General features: G+C 40.3%; 1 protein-coding gene and 1 long non-coding RNA gene across 4 annotated transcripts in view; both read right to left on the bottom strand.

Annotated features, from left to right (window-relative positions):
- LOC107274439 overlaps positions 1-8,992 on the bottom strand; it is a 49,932-nt gene extending 40,940 nt beyond the window's left edge. Inside the window, exon 1 of the long non-coding RNA XR_001539453.2 lies at positions 8,704-8,992. This is a non-coding gene — a long non-coding RNA (uncharacterized LOC107274439). The remainder of the gene's footprint in view (positions 1-8,703) is intronic.
- LOC107274438 (Kv channel-interacting protein 1) overlaps positions 1-17,948 on the bottom strand; it is a gene marked incomplete at its 3' end in the record, with an annotated part of 94,428 nt that overhangs the window by 58,640 nt on the left and 17,840 nt on the right.

Below are 17,948 nucleotides of genomic sequence, written 5' to 3'. Positions count from 1 at the left end.
GGGGGGGGGGGGAGGGAGAGGCCATCGGCTGAAATGGCTTCTTTCAAATGTAAGCACGTTAGCGCCATCGACTACTGCTTGCGTCGACGTCAATCGAGCTTTTTGAAATTCACCCTGAAAGCACGAGCTGTTCAACCGATTTTATTAGCAAGGCTTCTTGCCAATGGAGATTTATACGAATTTTATTCCTTTCCACCTACGTGCTTTACTCGAGCTTTCGTTTATACGTGCCTATCTATACACAAATAGAAACGGCTACTTATCCAGCCCGATAAGTATCGCAGGTCTACGTACGAGCTTTTTCTGCTGACTAAAAAAAAAGGGAATTTTTTTAAAGCTCGTTAGAACATTCGCAAAGGTGGGAAAATTGATTTTTGACAATAACTCGTCTTTCTGCGTATACTATACGGATAGGCGAGTAACGTTTGATATAATGGAAGGAAAAGGAAATTTAGTAAACTTAGAAAGATACACGACCCACGCGCAGATTCTCATTTAAATTTCGATATCTCATGACCCTAATAAAATCAGGCATACATCATCCAAGGCGCAACGGCGCCAGCTTATTCCTGGGCTCATAAATGATTCCCAGCAGTCTCGGCACGTCGTTTACATAGCAGTAAAGGTCCTGAGAGGGAGGCGCGGTACGTCGCCACCCTTATACCGTAAGGGATGAAACCTTGCGGGCTCCGACTGAGAAAGAATGTGAAAAAGGGTTGCTGAATCCCACCCCTTCGCTCTCTCCCAACTACCCTGGGAATAGGGATGCCGCGATAAGGGGCATACCGCAGGGCAGTTGAAATTTCAAATGCCTCCCTCGATATCAGTATGCGGCGTCTCGTTAGAAACAGCCCTTATCCGCGCGATTAGTTATTTCCCCGTTAATTTGTATTAATTTCTCGTAGCAGCTTTCACACCGTCGCTCGTCGTCGTTAACGAACCTGGTAAACATTTCGTCTGTAATAGCAGCGAATCTTATCAGCCCTGAACACAATCGCAATTGCCTATACGTAAACGTATGTATGTGTAATCAATCATGCTTGAGCTCCCTCTTGATAAAACATTGCCCTAATTAAACCTTCCGCGGGAGCCACTTTCAAGGGATACAAGACCGACGCCATATCGACGCCGCAACGTGGTATTAGCTTACCGCGCCCATCATACGGGAATTTACGCAACGAGATGTGTACTGATTAATATTGCGTATGCGTGCGCGATTCGTTATCAATCAGGAAAGATGACAGCCGATTGAATTGTAAATAATGAGCATATTCGGGATATATATATATATATATATGGGACGACGCAGCTAGATTCGCTGGATATTAGCGTCGCGACGCTAGATTTATTAGGAAATAGAATTCTTGTCTGTATATATACATAGATATACGGTTTACGTGAAAATCATCAATTAATTCGCTTATCCGCGGCTTTGGTCGAAAGATTATAACCAGATGATGAGCCAACGGATGCTGCGGACATATCGTAAAGGAACGTGAGTGGTGCTCAGAGAAATTTCGTCGAATTAAAAAGTCATTTGCAGTTATCTCTACCCTTGCGGAGAAGGGGGTGGCGGAGGGGGGATGAAATGTATGAAAGGGGAAGTGCGCTGTGTCGAGAGGCATATTCACGTGTGCGCACATGTGGATTCGTACGCGAAAGTGGAAGAGAATAAGTGGGAAGGGAGGGGAGTTATTTTTCACATTGGTAAGTCGAGAGAAAGTCGAGAGGCTACAGCCAAGAATTTCAGTGACGTATAAAAAGGAACGTGAGTGGTGCTCAGAGAAATTTCGTCGAATTAAAAAGTCATTTGCAGTTATCTCTACCCTTGCGGAGAAGGGGGTGGCGGAGGGGGGATGAAATGTATGAAAGGGGAAGTGCGCTGTGTCGAGAGGCATATTCACGTGTGCGCACATGTGGATTCGTACGCGAAAGTGGAAGAGAATAAGTGGGAAGGGAGGGGAGTTATTTTTCACATTGGTAAGTCGAGAGAAAGTCGAGAGGCTACAGCCAAGAATTTCAGTATATATATATATATATATATATATATATATATATATGTACTTAACAGTGCTCAGACCACCTGTTACATAACTTTCGTCTGTATGCACACGTTTTTCTGCTCTACCTTCCCAGCCTATTGCACCGATATAATACTCTTAGAAGTTTCGAAGGGTGCGTCTTTATTGGATTATCGAAATTTTTTAATTAAGTACAGATTAGATGGATGACAATGGTAGGACTGTGGATTAAAAGTTTAAATTGTTTAATGCACGATTAAAAGTTTTTTTTACGAGATATTCATATTTTTTTTTCGTAATTGGATCGTTAACGATTTTTTTGCGATTGGCTAAACTGTCATGTAAAATTTAATAATAGATTTCTCGATATTCACGAGAATTACGTCGGATGCGTTTCTTGCGTGATTATAAATGCAGGTAATATTCACCATAGGCAGCTGTTTAAGTCTTTGTCACGCGGGTAACCGTGAAGTTGTGGTATTTCCATATTATGAACTAAGATTTTTAGGTGCACTTTGTTATTGTTCCCAATGCGCTTTCTTGCTGTTTTTGCCACGTGGATCGTGTGTGAGTATCGCGTCTCTCGCAGTACCGTGAGCCCCTCTATACTTACTTTAAGCAAGAAACGGTCTTGCAGGAGAAGCAGTAAAGGAGTGAGCAATGCGCCAGTGAGTAAAGCTCGTGAAAGCTTTCGTACCTGTTTCGTTAAAGCTCGAGAAGTCTCTGCGACGCGTTTACCAAGTTTGAATGTCTAAAATTTACTTGTTAGCGAAGTTAGGTCCTTGCTCCTGAGGAAGCTTAAAATGTTGTATTCGACTCTTGGGCTTCTTCCTTTTGGGTCCAGAGAGAAATCTCGCTTTGAAAACGAATTAGATGCTGAAGGTACGTCGTGAATTTTCATTCTTGCAAAATTAACCATAAAGTACGAATATCATTTTCTTCCTGAAATTGCATTTCTAACGAGCTACAGGACGTAGATTTTCGCCTGATCTCTATGTCGTATTTCCTCATTAATATATAATATCTAACCCTGACACGTATTCACTAACGTTAGCCATGGTATGTATACATATATAGGTAGCTCCAATAAAGGAACATTTAATAAAGCACTAGGTAAATGGAAACTGGGTTAAGGAAATGATCCGTTTCTAACGAATATTGCGTAGACGTATTCATTATAGCTTAAAGGTCCATTTACATTTAATGAATCTGCTTCCTACCTATAGCTGTACACGAGAGAATTAATAAAGTCTCGAAATTAATATCTGAAAATTTACCATCGTTCCAGTATCAGCCAATTGAAATAACTCAGTCACGAATAAAGAATAATTTCACGTAAAACGCAGCATCCCTGAGACTATAAGACGCGACGAAGTTTTATATCTCGAATGAAATTTAACATTTTCTCACGTTTCACGCCGTAAGTTCATGACCTGCAGACCCTTTACGACGTGGTTACCGAAGGTAACCAGCTGGACAAAAATCTTATCACACCCTCAATTAATTCTGATAAGATTTTCGATACAACGATAACAAAGATATTTCCACGACTTTTCATATTCTCCTTATCCAATTAGTTAAATTGCTCATTCGCAACTAAAATATTAATCATCCAATTTCGTAGGAATCGAAAACGATCGCAGGTCGTCAGGGTTTCAATCCTCTAATCAGAAGTGCATCGGTGCATAAAGCATATAGAGATGCCGGGGAAATTTTCATGCAAATTAACCGATGAATGTAATGGTCCAGACAAAGCCAGAGCAGGGACGCATATACGAACCAATAGAATTAATTGAAATAGAAGCAAAGGCCGTTCAAGGAGCGTGGCTGCTGCATTATGCAAGCCGTGGTATAAGGATCGAGAGGACGCGGTTCAGGACCGCAGAATATTCAGAAGCTTTCAGGGCTGCAAGCTTTATTCAACCTTATATATATATATATATACATATAGATAATACAGTACAGACTGTGTACTGCATTTCCCCTTTGCAGTTTTAATGCAATTACTCAACTTTGATTATTCGCGTTATTGTTATGATCACGTCGCCAACAAGTCTGAGGTAGCAGACTGAACTACAGATTCCGGTACACCCAGTTTATAGGGTCTGAATAAATTGATATTAAAATATAATGTCGAACTGTCTTTTATTGCTAAATTCAATATGTTATGGGAATAAAAGAAAAACCTTGGTAAGGGATCTCAGCTTCAAGGACACAGAGAATGAAGTGTGAATTGATTATTATGAGAATCAGAGACTATTATGAATTTTATGGCCGAGCGACTTTAGGCACTTTTTTTATGTTCCCTTATAGGTTGGCAAATGGGAAATTGGGAAATTTTTACTTGGTTCCAATATACGTTTCCCATTAGACGACAGTAAACGTATTATTTATGATAGCATCGTGATTGAACCCTTCTGGTCATTTTTCTTCTTGTTACGAACGATGTGAATTTTTTTTTATTTTCGAGTATAAAGCAGATTTTTTTTTTTTCTTTAATGAGAAAGTAACTAGCACTTTGTATTATGTTGAGGTGATAGTGAAACAGAGACTGATAATTTTATCGGTTTGCGGGGTTGTAAGAGATTACGAGGGGGTGGAAGGAGTGGGGGGTGGTTCAGGAAATTTTTACGATTCGACCCACCGGTCGGGCAATTTCAATTAAAGACGTATTAGTGAAGCGCAGTCGTTTACGCCACCAGAACTTTATCTTGTCCGTCGATGAGAAAGTTTCTTGAATATAAATTCAAGATAAGAAGAAAAGAGAAAATATCGAGATCCTGATCGTTTAGTCTTTTAAGGAAACTCCTTAAGGGTGAGTCATGGTATAAGAAGGGTTGAAAGCTGCAGATTCCGTGGCTCAAGGCTGAGCGAAGCTACCTCCTGTAAAACTAGCTTGGACCCTCAAAGCTTTTACTCCGAATATCACTTGGGTTTTGCAAGTGTTGCAAAGTGTTGGAATAGCGGCGGAGGGGCGGAAGGAGGGGAGGTGAATGGATGAAAAAGTCAGAGCCTAGAAACAGTCGCGTTAAGAGATCCGATTAGTCCAATATTTCGGACCTATCCATCGGAATAGGATTTATAATGAAAATTTACAGCGTCCCGACGCCACTAGACGATGCTTTCACGGTAGCTTTAAACGGAGTTCGACGTCCTCGTTACAGCTGTTAAACCACAACAGTTTACGTGTGTTCATTACTTGGATCAGTCATATAGCTATCATGTAATTTAGTAGCTATAGATATAGATACAGTTAAAAGTATTTATAAATACTTTTGTAATGGTATATAAATCCGTATATAGTAAGAATATTTGAATGGCTGCCATATTTGAGTAACAAAACGTTGAGGTTTGGAAGTCAGAAAGCAACGAGGAGGGACGAGAATGAAAATAGAGAAATACAGAACGATAAAGTCCTCATAAGGAAAATCGCGGGAGACTGGAGTATCCTTGGAATTGAATTTGTGGAAAGCTGCCAACATGTTCGGATCTTTTTGTTTCACCGTGAAAACAGCTTTTCGCGACTCGTGCCTTGTACTGTTTATCGATTCTCACAGGCGATATCCCGGAAGACCCTTATGGTTGCGACTGTGTCGAAGCATGTAAAAGGGTCGAGGAAGAACTTTAGATTGCCATTGGGACATTTAGGTTTTTTTTTTCTTTTTTTCATTAACATGGAGTCGATTAAGTTTCATTTTTTTTATGGGGTCTCACCAGGTACGTGTATATTAGCTGTGGTTGCAGCGTCCAGAAGACCGATAAAACTTTTTCAATAGAAACGTTCGAGGAAATTTCTTTTTTTTCGTTGCTCACGTTTTTTGTCTTCTCTCTCCAAGAGCGCTTCGTTAACGAGGTACGAATTTTTCGTTTTACACTTTTTCATTCTCTTACGCTGTAATGCACTCTCGCTGTAGTACAGTGTTCTCAAATCTACATTTTTCATTCGCTCGGACGATACCCATCGCGCGTACAGGATAGGTGCAGCCCTGAATTTTATTCGATGGAAGTTTTCAGTCGCTTCAGATTCGAGGGGAATCGAAAATTTCGGGAACAACATGGTGACTTTCAAGGGCGAGTAATTTGGCAAATTTATTAAAACTTTTCAATCTGGTCTTTACTCAATGACCCACGTTTCACTCGGCTGAACTCTGAACTCGTAAAATTGATCAATCTCTCCCCAGATGTTCATACCTTTACGAAAATATTTTAAGCAATTTTGAATAATTTCAAAATCTCTAAAATATCACAGGCTCTGTAATAAAAATTCAAATTTTTTATCCGAAAAGTTCGAAAACAAAAAGTGTCGAAAAAATTTTACTCAAGACGCACGGCTCATGCGACTTATCGTGCTTCGCCCAATCATTGATAAATGCCTCGAGCCCAAAAGTGACCTTTGGTCCCATCAGCATCCGCGAGATAACCTGATTTTGCACAACCCATTTCAAATTGTCGAAAGTTACCGGGAAACCCTGTATCTAGCCAAGCCCTTCTCTCAGCCAATCCTGGCCAATCTTGCGATGCCCGCAATCCAGCCACCCTACGATCCATAGGGGTCCATTCTTGCCGATTAACCCTCCGAACACTCTGAACCTATCCCAGCTTCCTGACCAAGTTAGGCAGAGGCCCACTTTGATATAACAGATCTTAGAACCGTGAGGAGAATAATCTTGCAAAACTTTCCCCGAATCCTGTGGGATGCTGGAGTCATCCTCATCCAGTTTCAGGGCAACAAAGAACTTGTTACGTAACGCGTATAATTTCCCTTTTTTATCTCAAGCTCCATATTTCCCATGTCATCCACGCTGAATCGTACGTGCAACTTGCATACGTGTATGAATATGACGTAATTGCGATATGCAGCAATTTTACAAATGTCCTCCCTGAAGCGTTTCATGACACGGAAGCTGCTCGCTGTGCTTGTCCAATTATCAAAATACAATCTTCGTCCTCTCGCTATTGCTAATGGAATTTACGTTGATTCCTGGATTACGTCAAACTGGATTCGCGTAAATTTCTATCACCACTATTCTCAAACGCTAATGGATCCTCGTTTCGAGTATTTTCGAGTATCGAATGATGCCATTCCTACTAGCTCGTTGGGGTCCTCGGCAACTTCACCCTACACACATATAGCCACTGAAATCAAGCCAGTGCTCGACGATGCACGTAAAGTGCACGTTACAGAATGCAACTGCACTATTCTCGCCGGGAGTGACGAAGCCAAGCGTAACCGGACCGCCAAAAAAAATAGATGAATAAAACGATATATGCTCATGGAAAACCAGTCGAAAAGTGTTAGACTGCATTTTTCGAGCGGTGCATCGCGATTGCAGTTTTATGCACTTTTGCCAAATAATTTTTCATGAATTTTCAGCAGCACCTCTAAAGTCCCCGTAAAGCCTTTTCGCAACGGGATGAATGATGAATATTAGCGCAAAAATATTAAAAAGAAACACGTCCCGTTATGCAACTTTCCCAATTGCACGTGTTATCTAACGCAATGCGAAGTTTCTGCATAATTATGCATTAGCTCGTTAATAATAATTAAACTGACGTCATAGAGTCCAATCAGTGACAGGATCATTCTGCGTTTCAAAGTACTTCGAGTATTATACAGTCTCGTTAAAAGTGTCACACATGACTCCGGCTGGCACGTCACAGCACAGCGAGCACCCACGTACACATACACTATTTCTATCGGCGCCTCGTTCGGCTTTGTCACAGTTTAATATATTTAAATATCGAATTATTTATTGCACCTGCTACTTTCAGACTCCATTACGATATTAAACGGTAGCCGATTTCATGTGACTAATTAGAAATTATTCTTCATGGCTGACCTTGAAAATCCTAAAAGTCTTTGTTGCACAATGGCTTTATGACTTATGCAAATTTTATAATGAGTCACTGTATATGTATACTCCGATAATGAAATTGCCAGTATGCTAATTCCAATCTACGTCACGAGGGTCAAGACACCATAGTACGTTTTTCCAACGCTATACGCTGCATCCTCGTAAGGGTGACTCCGGACCGTAACGTTATTACACGCAGAAAATTTAAACGGGTTACGGTAGGAGAAGTGGCTGGAGAAAACTCGTAAAGTCGAGCGCATTCTGGAATACGAATAGGGCGATGTGCTCGTTACGGTGTATCAGTTGATGAAGAGAGAATATTTAAGCATTTTTCTTTTCTTTTTTTTTCATTCTATTATTTTTATTTCGTTCGCAAACGCCTCATTTCCCACGGAAATAGAGTTTTCGGTAACGCGAAGTCTCCTAGACGGAAACGCGCGTTGAGTCTGCCATCCGTTGGCTGAAGTGGATTGAAAAATAAGTTTGAGGCCCTTTTTTTATGCTACTTTAAAAGTAGCATAGTGTAGTAGTAGCATGAAAAGTACTAGAGAATTTTTGACGATTCCAGAATACCGGAAGTTTTGATTGTTATTAATGCACGGGTATTACTATTTTGAAATAACTGTTTAATTAATCGAACAATTCATCCGTATTATTGTATCTCATTGGGATGTTTATATATGCGAATACACAAAATGAAGCGAAAAAGTGGATATATGAAATTGTATGGAAATTTGACCGAGTATGGAGACTGGATGCTGTGGTATATATTAATAAATTCAGTTGACGAGTAATCCAATTAAAGTGTAATTTTGATCTTTACTCACGAGATTTAATGGAAGTAAACGCGTGGCGAAGTCTGCGTTAACGTAGAGGAACGATTTTCCGGCTTGAGCTTCTTTCACACTTCGTCAAACAGTCCAATAGTAGTGCGATTCGAGTGATTAGGTAGTTGAAACAATTTATTTAAAAAAAAAAAGTAGAAACCGAGTAATTATGAAAAACCAATCGTAACGACTTTTCCGTAAGGTACCGTTTTGAAAAAATTATTATTTTTTTGTCTTTATTTTTTTCAACCTCATATATTTCGATGAAGTGCCTGCGAGTGCGTGTCGGGGCGCGGACTGAGCGAAGGAGAGATTCTCGTCTACGTTTTCCACCCTGGCGTCCCACCAACCCTGGCTACCCCTGGGCGTCCCGACGCTTCACGTCCCGCCGTCAGCGCCAACGCCCTTGCGCACTGGAATCCTTGACGTCCTTCGCACCATACGGAATTCCGATGCTTCCCTTTTTCATATTTTTTGTTTGGCTACCTATATAAAATTCGACTTTCTTTTTTTTTTTTTTTTTTTTTTTTTTTTTTTTTTTTTTTTTTTTTTTTTTTTTTTTTTTTTTTTTTTTTTTTAAACCGACCCACTTCGATTCTTACTTTCTTTTCTGGATTTTCCAATTTAACATTTTGTTTGTTTCTTTTTGGCTATTTTTGTTATTCCAAGTCCAACAACGCGTTACGAAGGGGTGTAGTAAATTATGCCTATACCGGTGTATTTGTTTGTACAGGAGATATTGGTAGCTCAGGGATAACGTATTACTTGTTATTTTGGTTTTCCTCTCTTTCCGTTTTTTTTTTTTATTCGGGGAAACAATTTTGGGAGTAGAATTGATGGGATTGTTCAGAGGCTGAGAGTGTGCCGAGTTGTGGTATCAGTCACTCGGAAATCGATCCCGCGAGAGTATCTCTGTTGTTTCGTGTCCCTCTGGGTCATTATTTAAATTTTGATTTTAACCAGAAACCCGGGAAAATATGTAAATCGTCAAACTTCTCCCTGCTCTTGGCTGTAGCAGCGAAACCTCCGGCACAAAAACAGAGAGGAGAAGAGTATCGTGACGTATCTTGGACAATGTCCCGAAGGTGAAAAAAAAACAACAAATGCGCTACCCGGTAGGATCTGAAGTTTCATATGCGCCACAAGGGCAAATTTACTATGGAAAATTAAAGGCTATTTTCATTTTTCTAATTTTGTATGTTCATGTTGCAATTTTTTTTTCTATATACTCACATAATGCGTCAGCATTCTTTTCAATTCGAGCACCGTGTATACATCCATTATATTTCATGCTGCCACAAAGCTCTTCGTCTCAACGGTTCTTTGATCTTGACAGGTAAATTATGTTCTGTCTCCTCTTTACATATACAGTGCATTACATAACCATTTACTTAGTAATGGCCGGCACACGGTATACCAGCTTTCCACATATGAACCAATCGCTTATGAAAAGTGGATCAATTAAAGTTCCTGTGGATTTTGTAGTATGCTCAAAAGTTCTCTGAACGAAAATTCAGATCGGTTGGTCCATACACTAGCATGTGTGCGGATGCTGGGCTAATTAAAAGTTTCTCACTGGAGAGCTCGAGTTCGTCAAATAGAGTGAGTGAGAACGTCACGAAGTGTTCGTTGACAAACGTACCAGCTGAAGTTGGACGCGATTCAACGATTCGCTTGATTGAGGCAACGTGACCTCGTTAATCAAATTAAAGAATGAGAAGTTACTGATAACTTTATGACGTAAGCCTTAATTATTTTTAATAACACCAAACTTCTCTCACTTTCGAAATCACCGATTTGCAGCCAACTTCAGCCGATACGTTTGTCATGGACTCTTGGATTGTACGTGTGTGTGTATCGAATACACAATGCATTCGAGTCAAATCGATTCTCTATTTTAGGAAACGCAAACTATACCTTTCCGAATCACTCGTTTCCCTCTGTCTACGTATACCAGGAAAAAAAAAAAGAAAAGAAACAAAAATACATGTATTTTATCAAACGGTCGTTCAAGGGGTAAAGTCTGCCGGGATTGAAATGTAATTTTACTAGCACGTTGGTAGGAATGTCTACCAATTATTTACCTGTCTGAAATTATTAATATTACTTCTATAGATTTTGTCTGTCATTTCGGGGTTGTCTATGTTAGTCAATTTCTACCCCTCCCCCCCTCACTTCTTGTCACCGTATAAGACTTGTATGTATAATGGACCGAATTAATTAGTCAGACAGAAATGGTTTATCTACTGCTATAGAATATGGAGTCCTGCTATCTGTATATGTAACACGAACCCTTAGCCCCCTCACAATTCGCCGCTAAGTTCGCAGCTTTCAGTTACATCCGTTCACGGTTAATGGAATTAACCATCCAGGTCGAGGCAGATTTCAATCTTAATTATCGAGCTTAGGTCCTGCCATGATCAGCTCTTGTATTCGGTACATTGGTAATAGCGCGAAACTTTCTTAATATTCATTTATGACGCAGTCCCTGCCCTGACGATACTCACCCTTCTGTCTTTTGAGATTACTTAATTTTATTTTTCATCCCCACAGAATCTTATCCAGTTTGAACGATTAATCTTCCTCGAGGCTGCGTATTGCTTGAGAAGTAACTTGAACTCGAGAGTAAAAAATGGTTAAAAGTAAGTTAAATATTTATTTGAGAATTTTCCATTGTCTTAAATGGATTTTTGGTTAGAGTTGATTAAGGTTTTTTTTTTTCAAATTTTCTTCATGTATAAAATTTCATGTATCTCAGGGACTTACTGGGTATAGTCTAATTGCTATGTGTCTAATAAAATAGTAACTCGAGTTTTCGAAGAGCAGCTTGTCTGACAACGTAAGCAATAAAGTACTCGTTACGGCATGTGACGTCGAGAGGAGTAGGGGGGTTGGTACCGAGGTAGACGTAGAAAGGTAAGTGTGAAAAGACAGGAGGGAGGGGGCGGGGGGTGTTGCAATTAAATTTTCCTACAAGCAAAAAGCATTGCGAAGGGTCTAAAATAGTCTGAGAGGTTGTAACTTTCGTTGGGATGAGTCGTGGGGGCTGAGAGAATGGGTAAGGGTGGAAATGGAGGGTTGGCAATGCTTTAATCAAATTGGTTAAATGAATTGAGTATTCCTGAATGACAAGCAAACGTACTGACAGACGTCTGCGACTGGCTTTGCTTGGCAAATACCTACGTGGCCTACTGTCGGATCTTTATATAGAAAGAGTACTCACTGCGTTAAGGGTAGCGAGACTGGAAGGTTGAAACTTTCGAACGGAAACAGTTCATGGCAGGGATGTCTTGAATTGGGACTGTAGTTATATCTGAGAATCTCTCGAGTTATATTGGATTTTACTTAAGCTTTGACAGAATGTCTCTTGCTAGATACTTGTTACGTACTAATTGTCTTGGTTCACATCGCCCTGATCCCTTTTAGGCCTATAACGATTCCTCTGATAAAAAGTGAGCGATATATCGGAAAAACCTTGAATGACTACGGACAGTTAATTAATCGCATCGGATGACAGCTGTCATATCTAATTGCTCATTCAAATTTTTTTTAAGCAGCTGTCATTATAAAATTTATCAAACTATGTCAACTGCTTGTTATTGATTATACGATAAGGCAATTTGTGCTTGACAAGGGTAGCAATACATGTAATGCGTATCTGCGAACAGGATGATATCAGTTCACCCCTTTTTCGGGGAAATCGATTAACACGATCCTCGCGCGAGAAAATTATTAGGACGCAGGCAACTCGAAGAATAATAACGAGACTGGTATGGATTGGATGCCGCTCGGGGTAGGTTCCAGGGGGTAGTTTACTAAGGGTTGTCATGGACGGAAATAGAGGGGAAAAATTGGAAACTTGTACAGCGTCTCGTCCTTCCGATTATTCGTGAAAATAGTCTCCCACGATTCGGATCCTCTTCCAGGGCTGATAAGCAAATCCACCCCTTCATTAGAACCAGCCCGTTTTAGTTAGAATGACAAAACAGGAGACTGACAATTAAACGAAAGGACGTGTAATTACTGATCAACCCTTTAAATTGTATGGAAGAAAAGTAACCCTCAATGAAATGTACTTGGAAACTTTCAAATACGTAATTTTTATTTTATTTTCATTGAAATTCAAGCCAAGCGTGATTTCGGTAAATGTGTGCGTAAGGGATGGTGAAAAGTTTTCGGCATTGTCTGCGAACCTAACTTTCGTCTCAATCAGACGAAAATCCTTATCCGGTACCCTTCGAAGAATCCTTCACCCTTAAATCCTGGACGACCTTTCCGTTCGGATTCGTTCCTGGACGTCGGGACTTTACTTTTCCCGAGTCACTTTGTATGCAGTCCTGGCAAGATTGGGAATACATTCACTGCCACGCCAGACTAGAATTTCCCAAAACAAGAAACGCTTCCGGTTGAAATTCCTTCGGGCCGGTACCAGGGAACTTCGCCCTTACGATCATCCCAATTCCTATAGCTATACGTCATTCCGTGTAACTTGTTCCGTTGTGTATCTTTCATAATCAACCCCCCTTAACATTGAATTTCAAATCTTCCTACAGTTTGTCTGCAAGTATAAATTATCTGTTTTATCGTATGCAAAATTTCTCGAATATCAATATCGTATATTTTATACATAACAAACTACCCCGAGATACACGTGTGACTTTGTATGGGGTTGTAATTCACGAGGGGGGAGATGACTTTCAGAATTGGCCGGTAAGGGTGGATCGGTGCTGGGGTGAGAAATCACTACCAATCAGCGTACATTGCATGGTCCTCTTGAACCATTGTCTCAACAAACCTGGGCAAGACTCACGACCGGGTTAACTGGCTTGTAATTGAGCGCGTTGGGTCTGACTATGGATGTTCGTATCCACTGGCTGCCTATTCGCGTCTATTGTCACTGGACGCTGCTCGTTCACTTGCTGTAGCATAGATCTGAGAAAGCAAGCTTGTTCCCTGGATACGATGAAAGCAGCCGGTTGTCGAAGGACTTTTTTTTCGAAAAGCTTGAAACCAGTTGCATGAGATTATCCCATGCATATAGCGACCCATTACGAATAACATGGAACAGGATGAAATTTGGCTTTGGTAAAAGTATCGTTGGTCTTGTCGAAAAAGGTAACAACGTGAAAACCGAAAATGACGTTTTTTCTTATACCTTCGTAATTCAGTAATTTCACATACGCCTTACGGAACAAAGAAAAAATGATAACGCATTATCACGTGATATCAATTTTCGCAAGGAAAATCTCTTAGTTGTATATGACCTAATGAGAAAAGTCTTTTCCACAATTTTCAGTAATTCCTTGTCGCGCGACGAAACACTTTCTCTCGATTTTCGTTATTTTGCTTAACAAGACGGAAAGAGATAAAAGGAAAAGTACATTACGAGACTGATAAGTCGATCTGTGAGGGGTTCGTGGCAAGGGTGATCATAAAAAAGATGAAAATCTCCAGGGATCGGACAGTGAGGGTAAGGGGAGAGGGAGGGGGGGGGGCGGTGACAGTTGTGAGTGAATCAAGAAAAAAGAATAAAAAGGAAAAAGAAAAAACGATGTTCAAGAAAAGGAAACCGGATAGAAAAGATAAAGGTTCTTTAGTAAAATTCAAGTGAAAATAAAAGGCGTTCAATAAACGTTCCGTAGCGTCAGGAATTTACGAGTGTTATCTAGGGTTTCCTTAAAAAGCAAAGAAAAAAGGTCATCAGTCAAAATCACAGGGTTCGGGAGTAATTTTGAAAAGTAATCCGGCACCCATCAATTAATCTCAAAAATAATTAAATATACGTAATGCACTTGGTACCTTCGTTATACTTATTACGAAACATCGATCTTGATCATTAAGAAAAATAATTGGTTCGCTCAACGAACAATCCTTAGGAAGAAGTTATGCTTGGCCAGTATCTGGGTCGCAGAACTGAGTGGCAGTAAAGAGAGACGCAGTTTACCGAGAAGGAAAGCGGCTGCTCTGGTCCCGTGTAATTTGTCAAGTGGCAGCTTTCAAGACGTTCAGCCAAATGGAGTCCTGGACGAAACTCATTGGCGAGTACTCAGACGCCATTTACTAGTGTTTATAACTTCCCAGTCTCTGAGAGAGTACATGGAGAAATTGTCTGTTCCCCACTGATCCCTGTCTCCGTATCCAGTATAGACAACTGTGGTAAGTTACTATAGGTATCTACCAGTACGACGAATACAGCTGGTGTTTGCCGGAGGTTTTCAATAGAGAGACTACGTTGGCAGCACTGCCCCGAGATAGTCTTGAGCTAGCAGCAGGAATTGGTATCTGCTCGCGACAGCATCCACTTCGTCTTGAGACCTCCTTGGCTCCCTCTTGGATCTCGTCCTGTACCAACCTCCTTCGTGACCTTCATCCGCCATTTTTATTCATCCTTGCACTTGCTCCTTGGTACACAAAGACTGGCTTTGCAAATGCCAACTCTGCTCTCGAGTTCATCGATTACAGGACTCGCTTTCATTTAGGAAATATAAAGCGGCAAAAATGGTAATTATAAAAATTATAATTTAAAAAAAAAAAAAAAATTTGACCGCAGCAAGGAATTGCTGTGACGATGCTTTCTATTTGTATATCCTAAGATCCTGGTTAAAATATTTTTTCGATCCTTTTATATTCCTGGTACATTCTGTTACTGTACTCCGAATCAAGTGTATCATACTTTACGGCCGGGAAATACAATTCGATATCGACACGGATTCGCCGTGCCGAGTATCAAAGTTGACACAGACAGTTTCATAGTGAGACAACAGCAGCCTCTACATGCGGCAGACGTCAGACGTATGTTCATTAAATTTATTAATTTCAATGCAAATTCATGCAGAAATTCGTATGCATCAACTAAGTCGAAAAAGAAAATTAAAGTATGTAAATATTAAAACAATCCATTTTCCTACACGTAATATATCCTTAATATTGATATTTTACTTCGAATACCATCCGATCCTGAATTTCGAAGAGAAATGCATTTATCATATCACATACGTCAGACCTATACCCCGTAAGGACTCTATGCCATCTCAAGAACCAGCAGTACGAATGTCAACGGCGAGGTGCAGTAATGATAAGGGAATCCTGAACTCTCGAAGGAGGAGCAAAGGCGTCGTTAGGTTCGTTAGATCGAGCGCGACGGAAAGCAAGAAATGCGAGCTGCCTCGTCTCAGGTTCGAATCCCGGTAGTAACGTTTCCTCCCCTTAACGATCGGTCAGTGGCGAGAACGTGTATACTATATATATATGTGTATATACGTAATGTTACTATTTTTTATCTCTCTCACTTCCATCCTTTCGATTTCTCCATTCTTCACGTAATCTCGATCTACGTCCACCATTAGTCGCTCCTACCAAAGTCATTAACCGGTGCAGACGGGGACATATCTTTCTTCTCCTCTCCGGTCCCGTGGCTACGTTATTATACTCGTACGTTATTGTTTTCGCGTTACGTCCCACGTATGTACTTCGACGTGTCCCGTGGGAATTGCTCGTCCATCCAGAATGGGAATGGGTGACGATATGGCTATAAGAGGCATTGAAGGTGCTGGTGAGTGGATAGGGATTCACAGCGGACGAGAAACCAAGGCAATGCTCTATTAAATTGGACTCTGGTACGTTGAATGGTGGTTAGGTGTATATTATATATATATATATTAACCACCTAAGGTCTACCACGATACTGTAACTACTATGGTTATCCATATAGATTTTCCGAAATTCTTGTAACTTCCGATATAGTATAAGGTTTGACATGATAATTTTATATCTATGTATATCTGCCCAATCAATTTATGATACGATAACGAGCAATTGGTTTGCCGTAAATGGAACGTAAATCTTGAGCGATGACGATTGTTCGATGACATAAAAAAATGATTTTTCTAAAAAATTAACATGCACTTTTTTTCCGAACTATTTTTTTTTTTTTTACTATGCACGTAAATTGCAATTCGTTAAATCTTTCATGCGACTTACGCCCGTCCTTGTCTGACTCGTTATCTCATAGTGGGATAACCAATTTTGACAAAGGTATATTTTTTACGAGTATTTTTTAATTTTAGACTCTGACGAAACTGTGCCGTGTTGCAAAATATACATACATATATACGCGAATGTGTCCGCGGTGAAGGTTTCTTCAATTGCGATTTAACGTAGAGATTTTTGCAATTTCGTCTTATCCCGCGGTTTATCATATCGTTGATGTAGGCCAATGGCGGTGACGCATTTCCGTAAAAATGGTCCAATCACGGAAATAGAGAAAGAGAGGGAGAGAGAGAGACAGAGAGAGAAAGAGACGGACCCAGAATGTCGCTTTAACGTTTTTTTTACGAATCGTAAAACTTCCGTGAAAATAGTCTCGAAATCGTGTCGAGCGTTTTCCTACGTTCGGTAGTTATCGGTTTTCATTAATCGATAGGCAATGGCCAACCTCGGAAATAAATTTCGATTTGCGGTCCAGTCAGAAATCACGTGACACGTTTTCACGACGTGTCCTGTGTGTCTGTTATACCGGGTAGCATCTCTCCTCTGACGATGCTGTGGATTATTTTTATATACAGTTGGCAACAAATCAATGGAAGATTTACATGACTTTTTTAATATCCATACAGCCGTGCAAGCTTTGAGTATTTTCAATTTCCACGTTAATTTAATTTCTCATACCCTCCATTGACAATCTCCACGAGCTCCATATATTTTCTTGTTCGTGTAAAAGTGATCAGGGGAGCGGGGGTTGAGATTTTTATAAGAAAAAAAAAAAAAAAACTCGGAACCACGAGTCACCCTTTACGAGTGAAGTCTCAGGCCCTCGATGGACCTCTTGACTGCTCGAGTGGGGTGACTCTATTATAGGTAGAGCCGCTGAGTGAGTATTCATCGATTTGCAATAGGGCAAGGCGCCATTACCGAACTGCTGAACGGTAAATTTTGCACAAAGCCACCTAAAAAGGGATGCAGACATAGACAGATAGAGATAGATGAGCAGAGAGCGAGAGAGAGGAGGAATGTTAGACATGCCGCAAGACAATGCATGGAGGAGATGAAGCGAGGGTATAAAAATTATTCAAGAAAGTCTTCGTGGATGGAGATTTGTTGGCGAGAATAAAAATAAAAAATGAAAGGGTGTAAAATATAATAACAGAAAGTGATAGGAGGGGGGTTCTTTCAAAAAATCACAGAGTCCCATTGTTCTGATGTAGTGTTAATAAATTGATGTCGAGTCGAGGGGGGTCGTGAGTGGC

This window comes from Cephus cinctus, unplaced genomic scaffold, assembly GCF_000341935.2.
Source record: "Cephus cinctus unplaced genomic scaffold, Ccin1 Ccin1_scaffold3086, whole genome shotgun sequence".
In the NCBI taxonomy this organism is placed as follows: domain Eukaryota; kingdom Metazoa; phylum Arthropoda; class Insecta; order Hymenoptera; family Cephidae; genus Cephus; species Cephus cinctus.
This window is presented reverse-complemented; position numbering and strand designations above follow the sequence as displayed.